This window comes from Eriocheir sinensis, chromosome 23, assembly GCF_024679095.1.
Source record: "Eriocheir sinensis breed Jianghai 21 chromosome 23, ASM2467909v1, whole genome shotgun sequence".
In the NCBI taxonomy this organism is placed as follows: Eukaryota; Metazoa; Arthropoda; class Malacostraca; order Decapoda; family Varunidae; genus Eriocheir; species Eriocheir sinensis.
In genome coordinates, this window is record NC_066531.1 from 9,388,540 (window position 1) to 9,398,569 (window position 10,030).

Below are 10,030 nucleotides of genomic sequence, written 5' to 3' on the forward strand. Positions count from 1 at the left end.
ACTTAAACTTAGTCTCGAGGACAACAGGACTCCTCCATAACTTAATTCAAGAGACAACTACTTTTGAAACCCTTCGAAAGATAAGTGCCTCCTACAGTGATTACAAATAGGTATTACAATCAGGCCTGTTAGGATTATCGTTGTAACGCTGGGAGGTGCTTGTAGGGGAAAGCCCGGCACCCCTGATGAATTAGTGGTAAGTGGTTTGTGTATCTTTTTTGTGGAGTTGTCCTGGTGTAGTTCTAGTGTCCTGCGAGAAACATAACCGTTGGGTACGGTAAATTCACTGTATCACAATACTTCATGAAAGATGAATTCATTGGACGTAAAATGACATCAGGTCACCCGGGGGATACACAGTGCAGCGGACGAGACAACGATGACAAGAGCTTCGACGACACAAACGAACTAATAGAGGAAAATAATGAGGAAGATGTGGTGAGGCAAGCACTACAGGCATCTGGCATATCCTCAGCCGGAAGCAGGAGTCCAAGCGAGGCATCGACAAGTTCAGCTTCGCAGACAAAGCGAAAAAGGTACAGCACAGCATGTTCGGACAGCACTGAGCAAGAGAAGCTCAATCTGTTGAAAGAAACCATTGCAATTTCAAGGCAGAAAATGGAAGAAACAAAAGACCCACTGGAAGTGTTTGCCATGGATCTGGCCAATGATCTGAAGCAAATTGAAGACGGGAGACTTCTCATGCAAACTAAGCTGGAATTGAAGCAAATAACTCCGAAGGCATAATTGACACCAATAGAAAGTAGTTGTGTCCAGGGAGCATCTGCCGTCCAGCAAACATACCACACTCTTGTACCACCTAACCAATATTCTGACCCACCGGATCCAGCACAATACTCTTCAGTATATATTCCTAACAAATGGTAATTGTCCAAAAATGCACATGCCAAATTAGCAGAATTTAGCCCCTTTGTGAACTGTGACCTGCAGTCCTGCGGTAACTTCTGAAGGTAATTATTTTACTTGCACCCACCTTAAAGTAACTACAAGACGTTCTTCCGTTCCAACCGGCCTACGAAAAGCTGTAGTCCTGTAAGAAGGGATAAAACTCGTTATGAAAGGAAGTTAATTTTGTTCAAACTGCTTTGTTTTACATGTATCCTCAAGATAAATTTCTGAATTATTACTAAATAAAAACTTATCTTACCTTTTCGAAAATTTTCTTTCTATAAGGGAGTGTAGAACATCGAAACTTGCCGGTTTCATCCGTAAATACGCGAAGAATCGCGATTCATCTCTCTTCAGTTCGGTGGTATTCTCCATACCGATCTCTCCTTGCGTTAATGGGATGGACCCAGTGTTTCCGTTTCTGTTTTTTGCTGTCAAGCAATAGGAACGCACACACGAAGTCCTTCATATAAATAAATAGTACACAGAAAACAATAACAAAACCATCACCGACACACTCTCCTCCACCACATACATACTCATGAGGCAGGAGAACACAGGGATAGATGGGTGCCATTATTGGCGTCGTGCAACACTTCACAGCACTTCTCATCTCTTACCAGGTCTTAACACATCTCACTTCACTATCACAATCCAGCTCTTTTCATTTGCACATTCCCTTAGTGTTTTGCACATGGTGCGGCCCTTTTCATGGTGCACCCCTTGCCACGGGTGCCCCTGCCGTGTTTCTGTGTGCTTGGAAGATCCGGACTCCTCCTTCGAGGGCCCGGACCACCACGAGCTTGAGCGCGGCTTTGGGCAGCCCCAGGGCCCGTATCCTCGACAACTATTAATACTAAACTTGGTATTAACTTTCGACCTTAGTATTAACTTCACTCTCAAAGTGTATCCTCAACAACTATTAGCCTAATACCTACTATTAACTTTGGTATTAACTTGGGAGTGCTGGCGAGGACTTCTAAACCCTTAATAGTAAAGTTAATAGTGAATCCCAGACCCAGACCCATATCAACATGGCCACCGGACTTCCTCGTCCGGCCCGCCTCCGCAATTTAGAGTTTGATAGGACGCTTTGGAACTGTATAGCGATGGTGAACTTGTCAAGACATACATATTAGACCGTGCAGGAATGGAGTATGTGACTGATTTGGTGAGAAGATAGCTACAAGATCCAGTTCAAAGGGAGCATTCCCTCACCCCGGGGTTGAAAGTGATTTTGACTTAGATACTTGGCTACAGGAAAAATGCTGCAGTGTTCAAGTTTTGAGTTTGGGGGTAAGCCAGAGTAGTGTAAGCAGGGTGATTGCGGAAACTCTGGCCGCCCTCAGTGACCCGTAGGTAGTCGGGAGGTTTATCCAGTCTCCCCTTGATAGGGTGGAGATCCGTGAAAATCAAGCAGAATTGTACCAACTTGCCGGTGTTGTGGGAGTGATAGACTGCACCCATGTGAAAATAATGGCACCAAAGGAAAACGAAGTAGTTTATGTCAACAGAAAAAAAAAAAAACTTAGCTTGAACATACAATTAGTGTTTGATGCCTTTGTTATTGATTAAAATGTGAAATATTTGAGTTAAGGAAAACAAAACATGGGAAAAAAAAACTTTCATATGTAGCAGAAAGGTACACACATGCAAATGAAAAAGATGACATTAAAATTGCATTAAAATGTAATTTAGAATATGATTTATAATTATTGTTGCTTTAAAATCAAGACAGAAAACAAATTACTCCTGCCGGTTATTCGTATTGAGATAATGGTGGTAAAAAAGCTTGTTAGAGACGTCTGCCAGTGTGAGGGAGGAGGAACGAAAGGTCGAGGTGACCACATCGCGTACATCATGACTTATAAGTGAAGTAAAACGAGGTTACTTGGTTTCTGTTTACAAAGTTCCAAGTGGAAAAACAACTTTGTTGTGAATTCAGTGTTTACTTTTCTGAAGTATTGTGTTTACTGAGTGAATTGGTGACCAATCTGTTGCTATTTGTCTTGCTTGAAGATATTCATCATTGGATTCAAAGCTATGGTATTAATGTGCAATAGTCATCATAACAAAATACGTAGTAATTAATTATATATGTCAACCTATTTATTTTCATGAGATCATGGTATGACCACTGAAAAACATAGCTTTTTTATCTTGGCTCCATTACACATTCAGTATATAATTACTCTTATCAGTGTAATCTAGTTTTCAGCATCTTTTATTATTATGCCAATATTCTAAGCACTCAGCTTGCAAACACGCTTAGGTTTATGTTGTCAGCTTGGGTCGGACTTACGTGAACACTTTACCAAGTGACCTAAGATTACTCAATGCTGCCATATAGGTATACTACATCTTTGATTGTGAGTTCATCAGAGAGCACTGGAGAGCAGCATGAGTCTAATTAGGTGCTAATGAATATCCTGCCTGCATCACAGACTACATAAAATGCAAATATGATCGGTGCCTAAAGGTGTTATAAGCTAATGCTCATCTCCGTAACATTGGCCCTTGAGCCTGTGGTGGGAGGGAGCCCATTACCCCGGGACACAGGGCCAGTGTGACATCCGGGTTACCACAGTTTCCCCAGGTAGTCATTTATCGACCAGCCCGAGAGGGAGGATGATCAGCTGGGTGAGCTGCACGCCGACTGCCCGGGCCGGGATTCGAACCCGGGCCCGCGTAGAAGCCAGGCATGCTGACCACTAGACCACGGAGGCGTATTGGAGCCCAATCTCAAGTGAACCCACTCACAATGGCACACAGTTTTTTTCTGGTAAATTTTGTGCTTTGAATGTATTTGCTAACCATTTCTGTCGAAAAACAGCAGAGATTATTTTTCACCCCTTCCACCCTAACCTCCTCAGTAATAAAAAAAAGTGACAAAATCATAGCCTTGAGGCAGTAATATTCAGCCCAGCATCAAAAAATTATACTGCTGCCCTATGAAAGGCATCTCTTAACTCCGATGAAGTAGGTGGTGACTGGTGGAGCAGCTTCATTGTCATCCCTTGCAGTGGCTGGTGTCATAGGGCCAGCAGATGATGAAGCAGTGGCTGGTGTCATAGGGCCAGCAGATATTGAAGCAGTGGCTGTTGCCGGAGCAGCTAATGGTATCTTGTCCACAAGTAATGAACAATGTGCTGGGATGGTCTCTAGCAATACTGATAAAGTGTGTATCTACAAAGAATATGAATTTAAGGGTGATAAATAAATTGTTTTAATAAGAATATAAAAGTTTTTGCCAAAAACATACAGGCCAGTCAATATTTCACTGCTGCTTGACTGTTGCTGCTGTCCTATCCCTAGCACATCATGTCAATGCTGAATGGCTCTGGTACCCCTTCAAATACATGAGACGAGCAGCCTATGATGTCATACACCAGTTTATCTACCACAGTTAATGTCATAGTTATATAGGCAGGCGCCTGCGTATCTGTGGTGCCACACGTGTGGGGCACTCAGGTGCTGGGGGAAATGTCAATGTTATGAAGGGGCAGGGGTAAACCAGTGTATGCTGTGAGGCCTTGGTGTGGAAGTTCCCTGTCTGTGTCAATGTTATGAAGGGGCAGGGGTAAACCAGTGTATGCTGTGAGGCCTTGGTGTGGAAGTTCCCTGTCTGAACTGTGCAGCTAATCCCCCATACAGTGAGGGCCTTTTTTACTCCCTCAGGGGCTGTGCAGCTGAGAGAGTGGTGTACATGAGTCTTGAGTGTGTGAGTAAGTGTGTGCCTGTCTTGGCTAAAACCCTTCACTGGGGAAAGACAACCAAGGTATTTAGATAGATTGATAGTCATTGACAGATGAACATTAAAAAAAGTTCTATATCAAATATGCAGTTCACTGCTATGAACTTATTAACTTTAAGCTGAAATAAAGGCATTGTGGCCAGTATAGCTGCATTCTGTGAGCACATAAAAAACTAACTAATATAAATTTTACATTTAAAGACATAACAACAACAAAAAAATTACCAGTGCCGCTGCTCATTCTTGCACTTGGCAATGCAAGGCTTTGATTTTTGTTGTACGTTGTACCAACGCCTCTCACAGTCATCCTGCGTACGGGGTCCACTCCCAGGGAAGGCACTGTCAGGGTATAAATGTTAAGCAAGTTTCTTAATCGTTTCACTATGGCATGCTATTTATTTCCCATACCTTCTCCAATAACATTTAATACTTGCTGTGATGGAAAGCTAAATCAGTACCGGTATTTTATTTACATGCATCATAAGACATTAACTTTTTAGTTGTTATGAACATGACCATAAATACCACTTTTCATTGCCTACTTTTCTAAAATGCTTTTCTCTAAGTAGGAGGATATTACACAATACAGCTATACAAAAAAATTCAAAGCATTAATCTTAATTCCATTCTTTTGAGTACTTCTAACCTAACATTGTATCACCAGAAACTGTTTGACCAATGCTATCAAAATAATATTTTAATCTTACTTTACCATTCTCATCAAATCTACATATTCCGATATAGTCTTAACATAAAATACTTGTAAAAGTGTTGAGAGTCTGGCATGCCCAACCCACCCACCCCCCAAAAAAAAATCTAAATAAGGAATAAATAAAATAACAGGTAAATATGACTTGACTCTCTTATACTAACCCCCTTTCCACCCTACCAAACTTGGGGACCTACCATGTTAGGTTAGGACGTGTTAGGTAGGACAGGTTTAGCAGGAGTTGGTTTAGTTATGTTATATTGTTGAGGGAGTGGGGGTTGCAGCAGAAATGGTCATGATGATGCTATTTACGTGAAGCAGTAGGAAAAAGTATGTTCTGTTTGGAAACTCTGTGGTTGTGTTTGTATACAAAAATACCCATTTGACGAGGTTAGGTTAGTTTGCAAGTTACTTGAATCATGAATATGTGAATATGTAACAAAAAAATAAAAGCATTAACCTTAATTTCATTATCTTGAGTACATTCCAATTTAACATTATATCACCTTAATCTGTTTGACCAATGCTATAAATATACTATTTTAATCTTACTTTACCATTCTCACGAAACCTATCTATTCCCATATAGTCTTGACATAAAGTACTTGCAAAAGTGTCCATAGTCTGGCATGCCTAGCAATACCCCCCCCCCCCAATAAAAAATATAATAAACAAATAAAAATAAATAAAGAATAAAAACAGGGCAAATATACCTTAACTATCTATACCAACCCCTTCTTCCCTCCCAACAAACTTGGCATGTTAAGTTAGGATGTGCTCGGTAGGACGGGGCAGGTTTGGCATGGTTAGGTTTAGTTATGTTAGGTTGTTGAGGGAGAAGAGGTTGTGGCAGAAATGGTCATAATGAAACTATTCAGATACAGAATAAAAAGGTATGTTCTGTTTGGAAGGTCAGTGGTTGTGTTATTATGCAAAAAATACCCAATTGATTAGGTTAGGTTAGTCTGTAAGCTAATTGAACCATGAATATGTGATTACTAACCTTGTTACAGCTTCTGCCACTGCAGTCCACGCTCTCTTCTTATCCTCAGGGGTGATACTCTTCCCATAACACCCTCTGATTATACGTATTTTTTCATGAATTTGATGTAAGAAGACCGTTTCATCGGGCGACCAATTAAACTTCCTCCTTTTCTGCGCTGGTTCTCCGGCCCGTAGATGTGCTCATTGGGGCAGATGACGTGGTTATGGTGCGGTAATTTCAGCAGAGCAAGTCGTGACGCAGGAGGGGAGATAACGGTATTGACGAGTGACGGAGTAAAAGCAGCCTTTGAGGCTGCTTCTATCTGCCACAAAACTCAGTATTTTCTTGTGTTTGCCATTTATTATGTTTCTGTTGTACATTTATACATGTTTTCTTTATTTTTCTTTTGAAATATTTACTTAATTCATGTCGGATGATTACGTTTTGCACGGAGGCGTCCCTAGCAACGAGCCCGCCATAAAGAAGAAGAAGAAGAAGATAATAGTAGCCAGGATTTGCTAATACTTACACTCAAAGTTGACGAGGATAGCTTTTACTCTTAATAATTTGAAACTATTAACTTTGATCGTAACTTTAAGAGTAAAAGTTAATAGCTCTCGAGGATACGGGCCCTGTTGTGTCATTGAGTCGTACACCGAAAAAGTCAAATCAATCTGTGGTTTATTTCGTCATATTTCCGCTCAATCATTGCATTTTCATCCTTATACATTATTCCTGTTTTATATCGTATTGGCTTTGACATTACATTAGGCAACTCTTGTACCGTCGAAGAGCGAAGGCTTTATCTATGCCGAGGTGGCTCTGAAAGTTTGGGAGTAACCTGAGAAGGTACGGCCTGTGCATCAGCTGTTTATTGCTGTTGTAGAACGAACATTATTTAATGTGTCATGAGTAGCAGTCACCTCTCCGCTACGAGTTATCATTTTCGGTATAATTTTTCTCAGCGATTTCAGGGTTGAGCAATGCAAAGAATAGATCAGTGTCTGTCTCTGGATTTAAAGGGTATGCTCGCCTAATCGTTGGACATTGCTGCACATCGATGCAGTCTTCATGAAGGACTTTCACTCTATCTGTGTGGACCGTTGAAACCTTACTAGTCCTGAGGTTCCTAATTTTTACCATTATATCACTGATCTTCTCTATTACCCTGTAGGGTCCATCAAAAATAGGTTGCAACTTTTTATTTACTTTTCTTTGTGGTCTCGTTTGAGGAACACTGTCTCCAACGCTGATAGTTTTGATTTTGTAGCTTTGTATTACTTTTATATTTCTTCTCTACCTTCTTCAGTGTAAACCTGGCATCTATCATAAACTTTCTTTGCAATTGCAGCCATTTCCTCTTTATAGGAGTCAATATCATAAACTTTCCTTGCAATTACAACCATTTCCTCTTTATAGGAGTAAATATCATAAACTTTCCTTGTAATTACAACCATTTCCTCTTCATAGGAGTAAATATCATAAACTTTCCTTGCAATTGCAGCCATTTCCTCTTTATAGGAGTCAATATCATAAACTTTCCTTGCAATTACAACCATTTCCTCTTTATAGGAGTAAATATCATAAACTTTCCTTGCAATTGCAGCCATTTCCTCTTTATAGGAGTCAATATCATAAACTTTCCTTGCAATTGCAGCCATTTCCTCTTTATAGGAGTCAATATCATAAACTTTCCTTGCAATTACAACCATTTCCTTTTTATAGGAGTCAATATCATAAACTTTCCTTGCAATTGCAACCATTTCCTCTTTATAGGAGTAAATATCATAAACTTTCCTTGCAATTACAACCATTTCCTCTTCATAGGAGTAAATATCATAAACTTTCCTTGCAATTGCAGTCATTTCCTCTTTATAGGAGTCAATATCACACCAGGGCTGCTTAATTTTTTTCTAACATAGTGTAGGGTACAGGAGGATCGCTAAAAATCCTCTCTCTGTCTCTCTCGATAAAATGGGGACTCCTTTATGGTGCGATGATACGCAGCATTATAGGCCAGGGTGACTGCAACTAAGTAACATTATATCCCTAACGGACACACTTCCTAGAACCATTGTCCTCAAAATGTTAACAACGGTATAATTTGCGCGCTTTATGATTCCATTTCCACTTGTATGGTAAGCCGTTATTTTCGCGTGTCTCACAGGTAGCTTCTAATTTATCTCCTGCATCACGGAATTAACGAACTCTGAACCTTGATCTGTAACAACTGTCTGAGGAACACCGTGTACACAAACAACATCCACGTACAACGACCTTGCCATTTCGCGGGTTTCCTTACTCCGTAAGGGTACTGTAATCAAATACCTTTTAAAAACATCAACTATGGGCATTACGTATCGAACCCCATTGTCCGATGCACCCATGGGACCTACAAGGTCCATGTGTATTCTCTGAAAAGGAGCGGTGACGTCTGGATAATGCCGCCAAGGAGCAGGGTGCAAGTTCCCAACTTTTAAAACGACTACCATGACGCACTTCCTTACATAATTTTCTACATCCCGTTTCATTCCAGGCCAGAAAGCGAACTTTCTACACCGACATAACGTAACTTTGGTTCCTCCGTGCCCTGCAGTGGCGGCGAATGAGCCAGAGTTATCGCTTTGGAAATACTTGGGGGGTAGAACCACCACCTTAGTGGCTTCTCCGTACGGATTCACTAAAACACCACATTTATTTCCACCTGTAACTCTGACAGGGGCGGCATCTCACGTTATGCCCATCTTCAACACAATATAACACATTTTCCACCTGTACCTCTAACAGGGGCGTCTTCAACACAATATAACACATTTTCCACCTGTACCTCTAACAGGGGCGTCTTCAACACAATATAACACATTTTCCACCTGTACCTCTAACAGGGGCGGCATCTCACATTATGCCTTTTTTCTCTGAGTCTTTGCTCAATTTTCATTCATGGGGCTTCCTTCTTTTAGCATACTTACATGCTGGCTGCTCATCATGCAGCTCACTAATCTCCTGAATACTCCAGTCAAGTGTGTGGCCAATACACTCACAATACAGGTCCATACATATCATATATTTTATTTTCTCATCTTTCGGCGTCTGTTTCTTTTTCTACACTAATGCAATACCTTGCCCCTCATTATCCACGTGTTCCACGGTTTTTGTTGTTCCCCATCCACAAACATTATCGCGAGTGTCCTTCTAATTCAATCTCAGTGTCCTGTTGAGCCTTCATCCTTGATAAAAAAAATCTGCTACTATATTTTCCTTGCCAGGCAAATGATTGACTGTGAAACCATACTCACTCATGAGAGTCTGCCATCTAGCTATCCTGCCGTTGGGACTAGCTACCTGTAACAACCATACTAAAGGTCTATGATCCGTGTGGATTTCAACAGGGTAACCCAGTATTAATGGGCGGTTTACGTGCAATCCATAAATTACAGCTAAAGCCTCTCGTTCAACTATACTGTACCGCTGTTCTGCAGTATTCAATTTATCACAAAAAAAGATACAGGTCATAGTTTATCATTATTATCCTGTTATTGCAATACTCCACCAGTATTGTAGTAGGACGCGTAGAGTGACTGTACCACGCAATTTTTGTTTCATCCGTCCATATGAGTGGAGTTTTATCTTTTTTTTTTCTTGAGATGAACCTTTCTTACCTTTGTAAATATTT

General features: G+C 40.7%; 1 long non-coding RNA gene across 1 annotated transcript; it reads right to left on the reverse strand.

The window, feature by feature from the left end:
- Positions 1 to 3,270: 3,270 nt before the first annotated feature.
- LOC127002624 (uncharacterized) lies at positions 3,271 to 6,655 on the reverse strand. Its single transcript, XR_007756349.1, has 3 exons — positions 6,376 to 6,655; positions 4,889 to 5,002; positions 3,271 to 4,095 (listed from the first exon to the last, which is right to left on the reverse strand). It is a non-coding gene; the product is annotated as an uncharacterized LOC127002624 (long non-coding RNA).
- Positions 6,656 to 10,030: the final 3,375 nt, after the last annotated feature.